Source organism: Schistocerca gregaria, chromosome 2, assembly GCF_023897955.1.
Source record: "Schistocerca gregaria isolate iqSchGreg1 chromosome 2, iqSchGreg1.2, whole genome shotgun sequence".
NCBI lineage: Eukaryota > Metazoa > Arthropoda > Insecta > Orthoptera > Acrididae > Schistocerca > Schistocerca gregaria.
In genome coordinates, this window is record NC_064921.1 from 467098297 (window position 1) to 467115694 (window position 17398).

Consider the following 17398-nt stretch of genomic DNA (forward strand, 5'->3'; position numbering starts at 1 on the left):
GATTCTGCGTAGAACCTCCTCATTCCTTACCTTATCAGTCCACCTAACTTTCAACATTCGTGTATAGCACCACATCTCAAATGCTTCGATTCTCTTCTGTTCCGGTTTTCCCACAGTCCATGTTTCACTACCATACAATGCTGTACTCCAGACGTACATCCTCAGAAATTTCTTCCTCAAATTAAGGCCGGTATTTGATATTAATAGACTTCTCTTGGCCAGAAATGCCTTTTTGCCATAGCGAGTCTGCTTTTGATGTCCTCCTTGCTCCGTCCGTCATTGTTTATTTTACTGCCTAGGTAGCAGAATTCCTTAACTTCATTGACTTCGTGACCATCAATCCTGATGTTAAGTTTCTCGCTGTTCTCATTTCTACTACTTCTCATTACCTTCGTCTTTCTACGATTTACTCTCAAACCATACTGTGTACTCATTAGACTGTTCATTCCGGTCAGCAGATCATTTAATTCTTCTTGACTTTCACTCAGGACAGCAATGTCATCAGCGAATCGTATCACTGATCTCCTTTCACCTTGTATTTTAATTCCACTTCTGAACCTTTCTTTTATTTCCATCATTGCTTCCTCGATGTACAGATTGAAGAGTAGGGGCGAAAGGCTAGAGCCTTGTCTTACACCCTTCTTAATACGAGCACTTCGTTCTTGATCGTCCACTCTTATTATTCCCTCTTGGTTGTTGTACATATTGTATATGACCCGTCTCTCCCTATAGCTTACCCCTACTTTTTTCAGAATCTCGAAGAGCTTGCTCCATTTTATATTGTCGAACGCTTTTTCCAGGTCGGCAAATCCTATGAACGTGTCTTGATTTTTCTTCAGCCTTGCTTCCATTATTAGCCGTAACGTCAGGATTGCCTCTCTCGTGCCTTTACTTTTCCTAAAGCCAAACTGATTGTCACCTAGCGCATTCTCAATTTCCTTTTCCATTCTTCTGTATATTATTCTTGTAAGCAGCTTCGATGCATGAGCTGTTAAGCTGATTGCACGATAATTCTCGCACTTGTCAGCTCTTGCCGTCTTCGGAATTGTGTGGATGATGCTTTTCCGAAAGTCTGATGGTATGTCGCCAGACTCATACATTCTACACACCAACGTGAATAGTCGTTTTGTTGCCACTTCCCCTAATGATTTTAGAAATTCTGATGGTATGTTATCTATTCCTTCTGCCTTATTTGACCGTAAGTCCTCCAAAGCTCTTTTAAATTCCGATTCTAATACTGGATCCCCTATCTCTTCTAAATCGACTCCTGTTTCTTCTTCTATCACATCAGACAAATCTTCACACTCATAGAGGCTTTCAATGTATTCTTTCCATCTATCTGCTCTCTCCTCTGCATTTAACAGTGGAATTCCCGTTGCACTCTTAATGTTACCACCGTTGCTTTTGATGTCACCAAAGGTTGTTTTGACTTTCCTGTATGCTGAGTCTGTCCTTCCGGCAATCATATCTTTTTCGATGTCTTCACATTTTTCCTGCAGCCATTTCGTCTTAGATTCCCTGCACTTCCTATTTATTTCATTCTTCAGCGTCTTGTATTTCTCTATTCTTGATTGTCCCGGAACATGTTTGTACTTCCTCCTTTCATCAATCAACTGAAGTATTTCTTCTGTTACCCATGGATTCTTCGCAGCTACCTTCTTTGTACCTATGTTTTCCTTCCCAACTTCTGTGATGGCCCTTTTTAGAGATGTTCATTCATCTTCAACTGTGCTGCCTACTGCGCTATTCCTTATTGCCGTATCTATAGCGTTAGAGAACTTCAAACGTATCTCGTCATTACTTAGAACTTCCGTATCCCACTTCTTTGCGTATTGATTCTTCCTGACTAATGTCTTGAACTTCAGCCTACTCTTCATCACTACTATATTGTGATCTGAGTCTATATCTGCTCCTGGGTACGCCTTACAATCCAGTATCTGATTTCGGAATCTCTGTCTGATCATGATGTAATCTAATTGAAATCTTCCCGTATCTCCCGGCGTTTTCCAAGTATACCTCCTCCTCTTATGATTCTTGAACAGGGTATTCGCTATTACTAGCTGAAACTTGTTACAGAACTCAATTAGTCTTTCTCCTCTTTCATTCCTTGTCCCAAGCCCATATTCTCCTGTAACCTTTTCTTCTACTCCTTCCCCTACAACTGCATTCCAGTCGCCCATGACTATTAGATTTTCGTCCCCCTTTACATACAACGTTACCCTTTCAATATCCTCATACACTTTCTCTATCTGTTCATCTTCAGCTTGCGACGTCGGCATGTATACCTGAACTATCGTTGTCGGTGTTGGTCTGCTGTCGATTCTGATTAGAACAACCCGGTCACTGAACTGTTCACAGTAACACACCCTCTGCCCTACCTTCCTATTCATAACGAATCCTACACCTGTTACACCATTTTCTGCTGCTGTTGATATTACTCGATACTCATCTGACCAGAAATCCTTGTCTTCCTTCTACTTCACTTCACTGACCCCTACTATATCTAGATTGAGCCTTTATATTTCCCTTTTCAGATTTTCTAGTTTCCCTACCACGTTCAAGCTTCTGACATTCCACGCCCCGACTCGTAGAACATTATCCTTTCGTTGATTATTCAATCTTTTTCTCATGCTAACCTCCCCCTTGGCAGTCCCCTCCCGGAGATCCGAATGGGGGACTATTCCGGAATCTTTTGCCAATGGAGAGATCATCATGACACTTCTTCAACTACAGGCCACATGTCCCGCGGATACACGTTACATGTCTTTAATGCAGTGGTTTCCATTGCCTTCTGCATCCTCATGTCGTTGATCATTGCTGATTCTTCCGCCTTTAGGGGCAATTTCCCACCACTAGGACAAGAGAGTGCCCTGAACCTCTATCCGCTCCTCCGCCCTCTTTGACAAGGCCGTTGGCAGAATGAGGCTAACTTCTTATGCCGGAAGTCTTCGGCCGCCAATGCTGATTATTTATCAAAATTTAGGCAGTGGCGGTGATCGAACCCAGGACCGAAGTCGTTTTGTTTATGAATCAAAGACGTTACCGATAGACCACGGGTATTTAATGTAAGGTGTGAAGCAGCCATCAACTTTATGGTTGGTTTAACACCACAGTGCTTTGTATATTTATTTCTCTGTAACTTGCATTTTTATCGGTATTTTCTTTCTGTGATGATTTTGCACATTTCTGTGGTTTTTGCTTGAATTTGTTTGTAGCTGTTGCTTAGTTTTTATTGATGTCCTTACGTGATTTTACCTTAATGTTATGTATTTCATTCATTTTATTTCTTACTAAGATTAAGTGCTCTTTGACAATTTTGTAAATGATCATGCTCTTGAGTTCAGTCAAATTCTATATTTTGCACTCACTTGTCTTACATTTTGCATAAGATAAAATGTTTAATCATCTTGCGGCTGAAGCTCTTTTGACCTGCTCCATTGATCTTGGAAAGCAACCTTCGGTTTCGCTACAATTCTTAATGACACAAATGTTCTGTATGACGCTTGGAGAGAAAGGTAGACAAGAGAGTGCGTGATATTCAGTGGTCTTTCTCAGTGGCACCTCAGCCTCAAAGGAGAATGTCTATTTTTAATTCCAAATTCATAAGTATGTTCTGTTTGTATCTGTGTAATCCATTACCACGCATTCATATAACATCTTTCCTGTCCCCACTGTCGTCTGCTAGTATGAATGTGTGGTTTGTCTTTTGTTGGCACTTCCGGTCTTCCTAGTTGCCAGGAGGTTTCATTGAATATTAAGGGCAGTTTAGCAAACCTTTGTGTACAGCTTTGAATACGGCTACGTTCGGCCAGAGTGGCATTACTGGTCACGGGTCAGCATCCAGTGTGAGGTTGCTACAGGTAGAAAACGCTTATGCTCTCTTAGCCCTTCCGGGTTGCTGTGTAGACCACGGCGACAGGGCAGGTTAGTTTCACTCTTGCATATGACGCCGGTGACTAAGGATGCTCTGAGTAGTATCGCTAGTTGCTAAGTTGAAATATGTAACAGCTTTGTTTGAGTTTCTGGTAGTCACCCTGGTGTGTGGCATTGATAATCATGCCGCACCCACTCTTTCAGTCAGGGAACGGTATTAATTTCATTAGTGTTCAGTTTGTCGATGAGATCTTTTATGCAACTGCAGCTTGGGGTGGAAGAGTGGTGCCGTAACGTAGTGTAAAGTTTTATCTAGTTTCGTGTATATCATGTATGAATGTGTAGTGCACTTTGTGGAATGCTTGTGTTAAATTTTATTTACTTTAGTGTTCAGTGTGTACTCTGCTGCACCAGGTCCGTTTCTTTGTAAACCACGAGGCTCCAATTCGACGTTAACCCCTCTAGTGTTCGAACTGAACCTTCAGTTTCATCGCGGAGTAGATGTACTCACGTTTGGTAAATTTATTTACCAAATTACTAAGTTGTATGGAATTTCGGAAGTTTTTCCTCTCTGAAATTCACCGTTAAAGCCAGTCGCGCTCTGACCCCATGAGATTCATGTCGTGTAGGGAAACTTTCTTCTAAATTCTTTCTTTTGTTGTGTGGGTGATCAGTGCGAATGTGGTGTGTGTGATCCTGCGGTTCGCCCCTGCTTTCCTCTTGAGCGGACATATCCAGCCTACAGCTGAACATGAGCTCCAAACCACTGTACAGCTCGATATTTTTTACATCAAGAAATGATGTCAGAGGTGGAAGAAGCGATAAGTGGTAGATGAAAGTCCTATAACTGCCCACGGATCTAACTCCAGGCCACTGGATGCGTATTTTCAGTACTGACTTTGAAATGCGCAGCTTCACAAAAGACTTCAACACGATCAGAAAATTCTTTTTGGGGAGTTAAGCTGACTCTGCAAATAATTAAGAGCTGTGAAAGTAAACCATTGTAGTATAAACCGACACAACAAAACACTCTAGGAGGCTGCTATCAGCTACAATAATGTAAACTACTTGACAAAGAAGGAAGGCACTGCAAAGGGGACGAGGAAACGGAATGAAATTTCACGGATTGATGGGTAAATTATGTCAGTAATTGAAGAATACTTAAGTTTACAAAGAACTTGGCAATATGAGCTCACTAATAAGTGTGATGTTGCTCCCCCTCTTACCTGCAAACAAGCGCTAATTCGGTTCGGAAGATGATAATGACGTTTGGGTTGCGGCTCGTTCAACGACGCACCAGTACAAATTCCCAATCTTTTCACTGCCCAGTCTTGCTTATTTTTTTCCGAATGTTGATGAAATTATGAGGATAACACAAATACCCTGTCCCCAGGTGATGAAAATCCCCGACCTGGCTGGGAATCGAACCCGGGACTCCATGATCAAGAGGCAACAATGCTAACCACTAGACCACGACATGCGAACTCGGTTCGTAAGTGTCTCATAAGTGTTTATGTGCTCTCCTAAGGCGAAGTTTTCCACAACTGTTGTAACTGGTTCTTGAAGTCCTGGGTACTGGTTATAGGACGATGCTTCCGTCATCTGTCTCACACATATTCTATCAAATCTGGGGATCTTGTTGGCCACTAGACTTCCTCAGAATCACGGAGACAGATCATAGAAGCACGTTCCGTGACCCCACGGTACCGTCACATGAGAGGCAATGCATGAGGAGACAGGGTGTCTGTACCACTGTGCCTTCACAGTTCCCTCAGTCACAGCCAGCCGTGATCTCAAGCCATACCTAATGGCTCCCAACGTCATGACCCCAGTAGTAGCACCGCTGTGTGTCTCTAAAACGCTGAAAAGATGGCGCCTCTCCCCAGGTCGCCGCCGTACTCTCAGATGATGGCCATCTGGGTTGGTCAAAATCACTTTTCATCACTAGACACAATACGACGACATTCACCAGCAGTCAGTGCGTCCTGGTCCTGTACGACACCAAATGCAACCGTTTGCGTTGGTAGTGGTAACGGCAACCTGCGTTTGGGTCGGTAATTTCCTTGTCCTGTTGCTTCTGGTCTTCGACACAGAATATTGCAGGGGTTCAATAACTTGTTCTCGGCTTTCAGTTGCAGATGTGAAGGGGCTACGATGTGCTTTGTGCACAATACGACCATGTTACCTTATGTGGTCAGACGTGGTGGACCAGAAACTTGACTCCCCTCACGTACCCATGTAGTCCAACACTGGCCAGTATCACATCTGAATGCCACATAGATTTTTGATTTTGCATGAATTGTCTTTCTGGCCAAATGGAGACCCACAGTGAGATCCCCTTCAGACTCTGTAAGCTGTTGTTAACGCTTTCTCATACGAGTACGCGTCATCTTCACGTCCTTCACAGCGATCACTCAACATATGACGCTAAGTGCCCCTTACATGCCCTATCAGATCTGATAACAACATTAACGTAAACAACATTAACGCACGGTATTGGCCATTCTGCCTATGTCAGTGACTTACTATTCTAATACATATCCATCGATATGGCTTCTGGGTGCTTCACTTTTTTTTTTTTTAATCAGGCAGTGCTTTTTGTGTATCAGAACGTAGAATCTGGTAAGTGTCGATATGTTACTGGAATACTGCTTATGAGGCAGCCACCGTTCATTGGTACTTACCATACACTCATAAAAGAATTATCCCGTCACATTAAGCCGCTGTAGTCTTCCTATTTTGTCTGGAGTCATTCAGTGTATCATCACCATAACCCTGTTCTGAAAATTGTGTGGCTGATTATAGAGGGAGGTATCAGTGGAACAGAGGGAAGGCTTCGAGAACTGATGCGGGATGTTGGGCTATGGGACTCCTGTTAGGTTATTCGGATATCATTTTTTGTTTTGTTTTATGATGTACCGCCACAATGTGTCATTTTCATATAAAGGGCACTGAAAAAGTTTTGCACGATGGGACTGACATATCGATTCAGATTCAAGGGGAGAAAAGAATGAAAGAATACATTTAATGAAAAATCCTTTACTGAGAAATCAGAACAAGTCACTAATGAAAACAGAGACAGTCTGCTAGGAAAAGAGCTTCGTTACATATTTGTGATATCAAAATATGCTGCTGGGTAATGTTCAGCACTGTGTTGCTACATGCTGTGCATCGGTGCAGTGTAAATCGTTTGGATCCCCTTAGCCTGCTATGATGGTCGACACATTGCTGTGCACCCTGCGCAGAATACCGTGGTCAATAGATGCGCAGACGGCACGGCATTTGTGGGGAGAGTGGTAGTGGTGGGGGTTGCGGGAAGGTGCTGTTGGGTAAATGCCAAATACTAGAGGGAAGTTCAGTTCTAAACTGAAGTCTACACTTATATTTTTTTGCAAATATTAAGTGGGGTACCTCCACACTCACATTTGCGTGGTGATCATTCAAAACGATCTATTTTGGTTAGCATCTGAAAAGAATTCCACCGCAAATGACACGATTTAATTTCGACTTGCTTGTTACCATCTGAAACTGGCTTTTATCGTTGGCGCGGCGCGATCGCAAATGAGTGTGCTACGTCAGATCAATTTTCTTGAGATTGGTGAAGATAGAGACCTCCGCGTAAGGCTAAAGAAAAATTAAATATGTTAGCTAAATTTCATGTGCAGCAACATACTGTGTGATTTGCACCAAATGCAAAATCACTGCGACCCTTATTTTTCACTGAAAACTTCTTCGAATTTCTCGCAGTGTCTTACTTCCGCGTAAATATCACAATAGCTATGACCATTAAGGAAGTGATGGGCACACCATCATGAAACTGATATGTAAAGCAACAAGTAGAAGTTTTTTATTGAATAGTTTCTGTAAAATCGTTTGAGAAAGATTGCAGGGCGTGCGCCTCGATTCTGTCGTCACTGACCGGCCTAAAGATGTCAGATACTGCCTGCCTCCCCTTCTGAACAAACGAATGAACTCGCGCAGCGGTTGGGACGAAAACTGGTCACTGCACATCGGCCACCGTTTCCTGCGCGAACCTTACAAGTCCGGACCCTACAGGTCTGTCCCACTCTTCGAAGGTGGTACCCAGTGTATGAAGATGGCTGTTGCGACCATGCACGTGAAGTTCCAGCTGATCCCGGTCACGCTCAGTCTGGTTCACGACAGTAGGGACTGCAGGCCATTCTATTCGGTCCCTGCCTCTAGGCGGGCGAGGACAGGAAGTTGTTCGTACATTGTCGTCCTGAGGAACGAAGTCACCTCAGAAATATTGACCGTAGGACTGGACGCTAGGATGGAGGCTCCTGTTATGAGGAGGCTCGGCGCTCAAATTACCCTCTGTAGATATGCGAGATGTCTGACATTCTTAACGGTACCGGACCAAAATGCGACTGAGCCATCTCCCTGCTGAACCTAAGGGGAGTGCCTTCTAAAGTGTACATTGGCGCCTCGCTGCCTCTATGAAAATCTGCCGTCAGAGAACTCTTGCAGTCTTCGCTGAACAGAACCTGGCGCCACTGATAGCGTTTGAATCTTCCCATGAAGTGTATCCAGATGAAAAGGGAATTTACCGTGGGGACAGTCCCTTGAGGCTGTTGTCAAAGTAAACAGTATGAACAATCGTCCCGTTCACAAGTAGACATACAGCATAGTATACTGAACTGCATTGATAGTGTAACTTCACTTTTACCTTCATTACACAGCAATTGTTTGTGGTTGAAAGATTATTCTGAATGAAGAGTCCGAAAAAAAGCACAAACTCTACAAGGCATAAGGGTGAAGCAACACTTTTTTTTTTTTTAGCAGTTCCTGGGCTTCAGTCTAAGTGATGGAGAAGCTACAATGTCCATTACAGCAATGATCAGTTGGACTTGGAACGTTTAACTCCTATGCACTTTCAGTCACGTCGAGCTACACCCACAAAGGAATATAAAACAATGAAGAGAAGTTTAGGACTTAAAATTTCGCTGAGCAAGAAATTGTGGGGGATGGATGATAAGCTCGGACTGAGGAAAGGGGGTAAAGAAATCGACCACGTCTTTTGAAAAGAAATCATCTCAGTAGCTTCCTTAAGCCAGTTATGGAAACTCGGACAGATTTGATCCCGTCCCTCATGAAACTGAGTCCACTGGATTACACACTGCGTTGACTCGTTTGAGTACTGCTTGCGCTCACTTAGTCACTGTAATCAAGGGCAGATGTACCTCCTGTTCCGTACAAATATCGTTAGGATCGCTGCCCAAGTATAGAGCTAAAGACTAAGGCAGAATACGATTGCTTTGTATGTCACAGGTAGACAACAACTTGGCGATGACGACCATGCGAGGTCTACCTAATAAAAAGTAGATAGCCTCCAAATATGAAATGTAGACAGCGAATCTCTCGAGAAAGGAATATGATAGAAAATGTATGATATTAGACCTCGTACGGTATCTGACCAACAGTTTACCTTCCCGTGCACCTTTCGCAGATGGGACAGGAAAAGGGGGCTGTATAATAGTGACACCCAAAATACCCTCCGCCACATATCCTTGCGGGGTATAAAATAATGTATGTATGAATACGCGGTAACACTTGCGCCTGTGTGCGGCTGTTGCACATGTAGCTCTCATGCGCTTGGGTAAGGGTTACGGACCGCGGGTACACGGCTACAATCAGCCGGCGAGGCACGGGCCGAGGGCAGAGATGAACTGCTCGCCGCCCTGCCGCCTTATCGCCCGCTTTGGCCGCGGGGACGGCTCCGTTGCAGTACTGGCTGCTCCGGCGACAGCAAAACGTGGCGCACCTCAGTGAACACGCAGTGACTGGCTTCCGAAATACTTTATTCGCCTACTAAGCTAGGTTACCACCGCTATTCTAGCACCATCGGCAACGGAAACTTCCGACTTCCAAGGACGTGTAAGAGATAGGCTCAGACTGATAGGTGTATGATTAATGTTCTGCTGAGATTTCTCTCGTTCATCAATCTTTACAGTCAGCGTAAGATCGTTGGATTCTTTCGAACGTAATGAAATACAGTTTATTTGGCACACCACATTTATTCTAATAAGTCATATGTTGAGTGTCGTCTACAAATTTTTGGTATTTTCTGTTAAGCTTTACTAAGCTACATTCGCAAGAGGTATGTTACGAAGGGCATTCAAGAAATAATGTAACACATTTTTCCGGATCAATTTAAGTTTAAAAACTAATATGTTTTGGGTCATCGTGGAATATTCCCGTTTCAGCTACTATAGTTTCATGAGGTTCCTATAGGTGGTGGTGCTACACATAGCTTTCTACATGGCGTCTGCAACGAAGGTGCTTTTGCCTTCCAAGCAGAGAACTTTCATTGAGTTTCTTTTGGAGGAGAACGAGAGCATCGCAGATATTCATAGGCACTTGCAGGTTGTCTACGGAGACCTGGCAGTGAACAAAAGCAAGGTGGGTCATTGGGCGGGCCATCTGTCATCATCGTAACAAGGCCGCACAAACCTCTCAGATCTACCGCGTGCCGGCCGGCCCCACACAGCTGACTCCAGCAACGATGGAACGTGTCCATTCGAGGTGATCGGCCGTTCACAATCAAACACCTCGCTGCTCAACTGGACATACCTGTTGGTAGCGCTGAAACGCACTCGTCTACCAGTTGGGGTACCCAAAGGCGTGTCGCCGCCCTACAGTCCGGGTCTCGCATCTTCCGACTTCCATCTGTTTGGCCCAATGAATAATGCACTCCGAGGGAAGCAGTGCTTCGATTATGGGGAGGTTATTGACGCAGCTAGACCTTGGCTCCGAATCTGACCAGTAGAGTGTTACCATGGGGGCATACAGGCCCTCCTAATAAGGTGGCGTAAGGCTCTCGCATTAAACGGAGCTCATATTGACAAATAGGGTCTCGTAGCCAAAAGAGTGGGGAATAATATGGTTTCAGAAAAAAGTGTTGCATTATTTACTGAACGCTCCTTGTGCATTAGCATGGGTTTTATTACTAAACCTAGCCACTTGTACTTACCATTCTCCATAGCAATGGTGTTATTTTCTCCCTCCCCTCTCCCCTCCCAAAAAAAAGAAACTGTGTTATGGAATAAGCCGTAAATTGATAATCTGGCATCACTGACCAGGGGTCGTTCGGCCGCCTGGTGCAAGTCTTTTCATTCGACTCCGATGCGTGTCGGTGAAGATGAGTTGAATTAATTAGGGTAATACAAATATCTAGCCACCGAGCGATGAAAATCTGCGACCAGAAATTGAGCCCAGCAACCCAAGATCTAGAGGCAGCGATGCTAGCCACTAGACCACTTCCCTAATTATGCCGTGAAGACGTATTGCGCACTCCATTTCTGCATGTCTTGGATGGGTTTCTAAAATTCCATGCAAATGTAAAGAATTAATGCCCCGAGGAATCGTCTCACCTGATGGTAATGTTTGTAGTTGACAACACTTTTACTGGGCGAACTCTAATTCCACACACGAAATTTCGGAAGCTATTCAGTGATATTTTCGGAGTTTGTTGGTGTAAATGACGTCTGGGTTCCGGTGGCTGATTACCGAATAATTCTATTACTGTTTGATTTCTTACGATTTACTTTGCATCTGTATTACACTGAAAATATCTGCACAATACACGTCAGCGGTATGCTCCGTGTGTCTTCTTCGGAAGCAAACTTCTCCTTTGAACCGGATGCTTGCTGTTGGCAACAGTAATGCCCGCTGAGCTGTTCTGCGAGGCTGCTAGCTCGCACCAGAAGAGTTGAGCACTTCCTTTGCCGGTTCGAGAGCATGGGGTCTCTCTCGGTGGTAGGGAGGTGGCAGTTAGGAAGAACGAAACGTGCCTAGTGAGGTAGCCTGATTTGCCAAACTCCAGAATCCGTTCCTTAGCGTGTTTAAGGGCGTATATTATAAAACTTCCTGGCAGATTAAAACTGTGTGCCGGACCGAGACTCGAACTCGGGACCTTTGCCTTACGCGAACCTTGCAGAACTAGCACTCCTGAAAGGAGAGCTTCTGTAAAGTTTGGAAGGTAGGAGACGAGATACTGGCAGAAGTAAAGCTGTGAGGACGGGGTGTGAGTCGTGCTTGGGTAGCTCAGTTGGAGAGCACTTGCCCGCAAAAGGCAAAGGTCCCGAGTTCGAGTCTCGGTCCGGCACACAGTTTTAATCTGCCAGGAAGTTTCATATCAGCGCACCCGCTGCAGAGTGAAAATCTCATTCTGGCATATATTATCTTGCTATAGATACCGTTAATCAGTTGGTGAAATTTTTGTGGTTCTCTATAATCATAGAGAAATTTACTTGGTATTTCTCATTTAAGATTATTTACTTCCTGTGTAAGGGTTCTGTAACTGAAAGGGTGAGCAGTGTCCTGGTGCGTAATGGTGATTTGCTTGATCTCTACTCCATGACAATTCAGCAAAGACTGATTGCCCGGGTCAGGAACGGCTTAACTAACCATTATGTCTTACGAGTACATCAGGTTGGGGAACTCCATATCGATTACGTGTGGTAACCGAGTACTGCCGCCCTTGGGTTCGATGTGCAACTTTCGGTGGAGCGCTAGTGGCTACCACTGTGCACAACATCAATCAAGGTGATCGGTCCCGGGTGTCGTTTTCAGAAAGGCCTGCCACGTGTCAAGACTTGGTGATTCTGGTCTCTGACGTCACTGGGATTGCTCAAGCGAATGCTAGACGTGAACGTGTGAGGGAAGCCGGGCGTCCTCCATGTGATAGGACTATAGCTCCTAGTAACGTCACTCGCACTAAGGGATAGTCTTTCCATTGTGTGGGGCCGTGGCATTTTGCCCTCTGATGTCCATGAAATCTAAATCGACGCAAAACAGCTGACGCCAGAGGACAAACAGACGTTTGTGACGGCCTAAGTGTGGCTAGTTTCTATGCCCTCCCTTGCACTAGCACGACTATTAATCACGAACCTTTGCGTTTTCTTATTTCTGGTGATTCGGTGTCCTTGTTGAGTTACGAATGGTACCTCAGACATCATGCTATCTGTAAGTTTGGGCAGTTCACGCGTGCTAATCGCCTGTCGCACAGTTAGCAGGCATCAACTACCACCCTCGACTCATTGAGAGTTTATTGCTGCGTGGGTGATTTTTGCTGGCTTCTTCCAGCCATGGTCGTCAATGGTCTGAATGTCGACTTCCTGAGGATTTTGATTTTATTAGGAGGACCGGCGTTGGTTTGGATTGTGACCAAGGGCAGATTCATTTTAAGTTCGCGCCCTCCGTAAGATTTACCTTTGCCGCATGCCCGTAATCAAGGGTCCATTGGTCCATTCGTCGGCTGAGTATGGGAAGTTTCTCGGTCGAGCAGGCACGTCAAGTGTGGGCACTGCCAAACACGATGGAATACAGAATCAAATTGACGGGTCAGGTTCCAGTTAGTCCATCTCCCTACAGCCTGGCACCACCGAAAATGAAGGCGTTGCACCAGGTAAAAGGGAAAATGGCCGAAGGAGTTATCCGGCTAATCATTTCACATAATGCGTCACCCCAGGTTTCTTGGGAAAAAAGCCCTTTGGAGGAGAGGTTAGACCTATTGTTGATTATCGTGTATTGAAGACAAGGTGGTACTTTAATCAGTACCGTTGCCCGATCTGCACCACTATTTCATACGGTTTGCCGGGGCAAGATATTTTACCGACCCGGACCTCAACCAAGCCTATTACCAAATTTCCCTGGCGATATCAAGTTCCAATTTGTTTGTAATTACCTGGATGACGATGTGCAGGTACTGTCGAGGTTGAGGACGGGAGGGGGGGGGGGGGGGGGGGGGGTAACTGTGAAACATTCAAAGGCTGAATTAGTGCGGTCAGAGAGCTCCTTTTTTGGGTCATTTAATTTCGGCTCATAGGGGTCGTGTGTTTCGGGAATAGCACCCGTGTTGCTGCAGTAACAGGACGGAGAACGTCGCCCTACTGTTTATGCGTCACACGCTGTAACGACCGCAGTGGACAGGTATTCGACGTACGAGCATGAGACCCTCGCAGTCCTATTCGGGGCAGAAAAACTGTGAAATTTATTTGTATCACCGTTTACTTTAGAAACTGGCAACCAGGCTCCCTCATGGGTCCTAGCGCACCACTTCGCGACGGGGAAAATTACGAGTTGGGCGGTGCGTCTTTCTGCACTCATGTTTTCAATGAAGCATATAAGGGGCAGCGAAAACGTCGCTGCTGCCGCGCTAAGCTGTACGTTTGAGTCTGGAGACGAGAAAATTTCATTTCCGCGAGTGTCCGACCAAGGACGCACTATTAGTGCACCCTTGGCTGATGTGCGGGAGTTGTTTGTTGATCTTAAGTCAGCAACAAGATCCCTACTCTAGGTTATCACATATTAAACAGCGTCTTCAGACTGGGGAGGAAGTGCTCGGATACCAGTTTAAAAAGGGAATTTTGTGTCTGATGACCAAGGGCGATGGTCAGTGGAAAATTTGTTTGCCTCGAGATCTCATTCCCGCTGTCTTTAAACATTCCCATCAGTTGCTGTTAGATGGACAGTTAGGCATTTATAAAACCATACACCAGATCAAGTGACATGTGACCTGATTCTTACTCTGGAAAGATATAAGCAGGGTTGTTGGCCAGTGTCGAGACCCAAGTTCAGGCTATAAGAGTAGATTTCTGCATTCCACCCATTTAGAATGTTCCATAGAATGTCTTTTGATTGATTCTGTCGCCTCTCTTACCCAGATTCGGGAGGGTTGCCGCTATATTTTTGTTGCAGCGGACCGCTTCTTGCGTTGTGTGTGGTTGATGCCGAGCGGTGGGATGATTTCGGGGGCCACAACTAATATCTTAGTAAAATTGTCTCACTCTTTGGTTCTCCTGTCACTCCCGCCAGCGATAACGCCCCAGCCTTCCGTGAATTCCGTAGGTTTTGTTTTTGGCGTGGGATCCATCACGTAACTACCACCCCCTATTACAACTTATTACTTACGACTCGGGGGCGCAGTCGAAGCGGGACCGTTCCCTACCATGGTTGAACTTTGCTTTTAACACAGTGTGCCATTAAGTTCATCAAGCTGTTCCGGCGTCCCTAATGTCTGCCCTTGTTGTAAGCTTGAACTGTTCAACCTGTGGGAAATAGCGGATTTGCTTCCTGATCAGGTGAATCCCGAGGCTCTTAAGGATAACTGGAGGACGACGAGAGTGAACATTGCGAGGTTCCATCAAGGGAAGTGGCGCACTACGATCGTGGGCGACGACTTGCCAGTTTCAAGGTGGGAGACACGGTCTACATTCGCAGTCATGGAACTCGTGACAAAGGGATCTAGGTATTGGAAAATTTATGCCGGGGTGTGTGGGTCTGAGGTGTACCCTTGAGGTCACTGCTCCTCTCACGCTAAGAGTGAAAGACGAGACATCCGACCATGTGCAAAGGGTACATATGAGCCAGGTAAAACCTGCTAATATTAACTGATATCTTTTTGTTTTCCCTTCCTGGTCTCTCTCCCTGAGAGTTCAGTTTACAGGGGGAAGGCTGAGCCGTGCTGTGAGGTCGATAGTCTCGCACCCGGCAATTTGAGCACTTTCTTTGCCGGTTCGGGGTCTTTGATCTCTCTCAGTGGTAGGGAGAAAGGAGTGTAGCGAACGACACGGGGGTGGCGGAAGCTGTCAGGATGGTTGTGGCATCTGGATGAGCATACATGTTTCTTGGGGAGCAATTGATCAGTCAGAAATAGATGAGCTGTTTGCTAACAATTTCGTTGTGCTCATCAGGGGCTTGTATAAGAACGAAATGTTCTTAGCCACATGGGAGTTGAAGAAATGTTTGGCGCTGCTGACATATATGGTTGTCCTATATTAAATAGGAAATAGCTGTAGCGAATAAACAGTTAAAAACATATGTAAACACTCCAAAAACGCTACTATGACAAATGTAAGTGGAATTAGACGTGTATTTCACACTCGCCACGGTTTACTTTTAAATGAACTGAGTAAAACGAACCAAGAAAGTGCTTTGTATAAAAGCAAACAAACCTTATGTATTAAATGCACAGAAAATAACTTTAGGATGGGATCAACAATCTCTCCACAATTCTTTTTTAGTTCAAGTGTGGAGACTAACTGTGCTGAAAAAGTTCAAAGTGAATTGCGTGTCAACATTAGATGCTTAAGATATAAGGTTGATGATCTTGGCGTTCTACTAGGCAAAATTGCTATTCTAAGTATTAACGAACACTGGCTAAATGAGATTCAACTATATTTGTGTGAGCCATCATGCTGTCGTTTAGTATCAAGTTTTTTTAGAGGTCTGAACAACTAGGAAGGTACTTTGACATACGTCAGCAATAATCTTCGGTAAAATACACTAGTTCTCGAAGTGCAGCTATAGAGTTACTATTGTTTTGATAGCAGATTCTCCAGTAATGCCTTACTCCTTTTGTCCAAGGTCATGTTGCACTGCGACTATGAATCGTAATGACTGATCACTGCACCTTGTGGCCATAGTTGGAACTGGACAGTGGCGCTGTGACGCGTGGAAATCATGCATCCCATATTTTGGAGATTAATGCTACTAAGTTTGGTACTCGTACAGTAATCAGTTTCCGTTTTATGACGTGTTTAATTATAACCACCCGGTACATGTTTTAGCGGTCAATTTACTTTCACTTGCCTTTTTGACGCCAGGAGCTGGATGCTGGGGTCTACATCTCGAGTCTGCTACGTTGCCAGTGGACTTGAACCCAGTTCTGACGTCCACATGGTCCAGCCACTTAATGTGACCATCTGTCAGAAGCCTGAATAACCATCTTTAGAAGCGCGGACGTGGAGGTTCAAATGGCTCTGAGCACTATGGGACTTAACATCTGAGGTCATCAGTCCACTAGACTTAGAACTACTTAAACCTAACTAACCTAAGAACATCACACACACCCATGCCCGAGGCAGGATTCGAACTTGCGACCGTAGTAGCAGCGCGGTTCCGGACTGAAGCGCCTAGAACCGCTCGGCCACAGCGGCCGGCTGGACGTGAAGGAAGAGAGTCAGCGAGGTGCCGACAGGGATGTGCAGCCATGCCAACTCTAAGGCCGTGGCCAGCTGCGCTATGTTCTCGGTTCAGGATCCATGGCGCGAACAGCCCAGCCGAGCTGATCCCATAGATTCTCTGTTGGGTTTCATTCTGGGTTATTTTGTGGACAGGGGAGTACGGTAATTTCTTCCTGGTCCTCTTGAAACCACACTCTTAGATTGCAATCTGCGTGACACGTCGTATTGTCCTGCTTGTAGATGCCATTGGGCTGAAGAAACAGCAAACTGCATGTAGGGGTGGACATGGTCCTCAAAGACAGATGCGTATTTGCGTTGACCAGTTTTGCCCACCAGAATAACAAGATCACCCAGGGAATGCCATGAAAATATTCCCCAGACCATAACGCTCCCTCCTACGGCTTGAACCCTCACGTTGATAGTTGCAGGGCCATACATGCCAACTACCATTTCTCTGCAGGAGCATAAAACGCGATGGAACCGAAAAGGTTACCTATCGCCTATTAGCAGACGTCCAGTTGCGATGTCAGCATGCAAAT

The 17398-nt window shown here is 45.1% G+C and overlaps 1 protein-coding gene across 2 annotated transcripts in view; it reads left to right on the top strand.

Annotated features, from left to right (window-relative positions):
* Positions 1–17398, top strand: part of LOC126326193 (myosin-7B) — a 269934-nt gene that overhangs the window by 31329 nt on the left and 221207 nt on the right. The window lies entirely within an intron of this gene.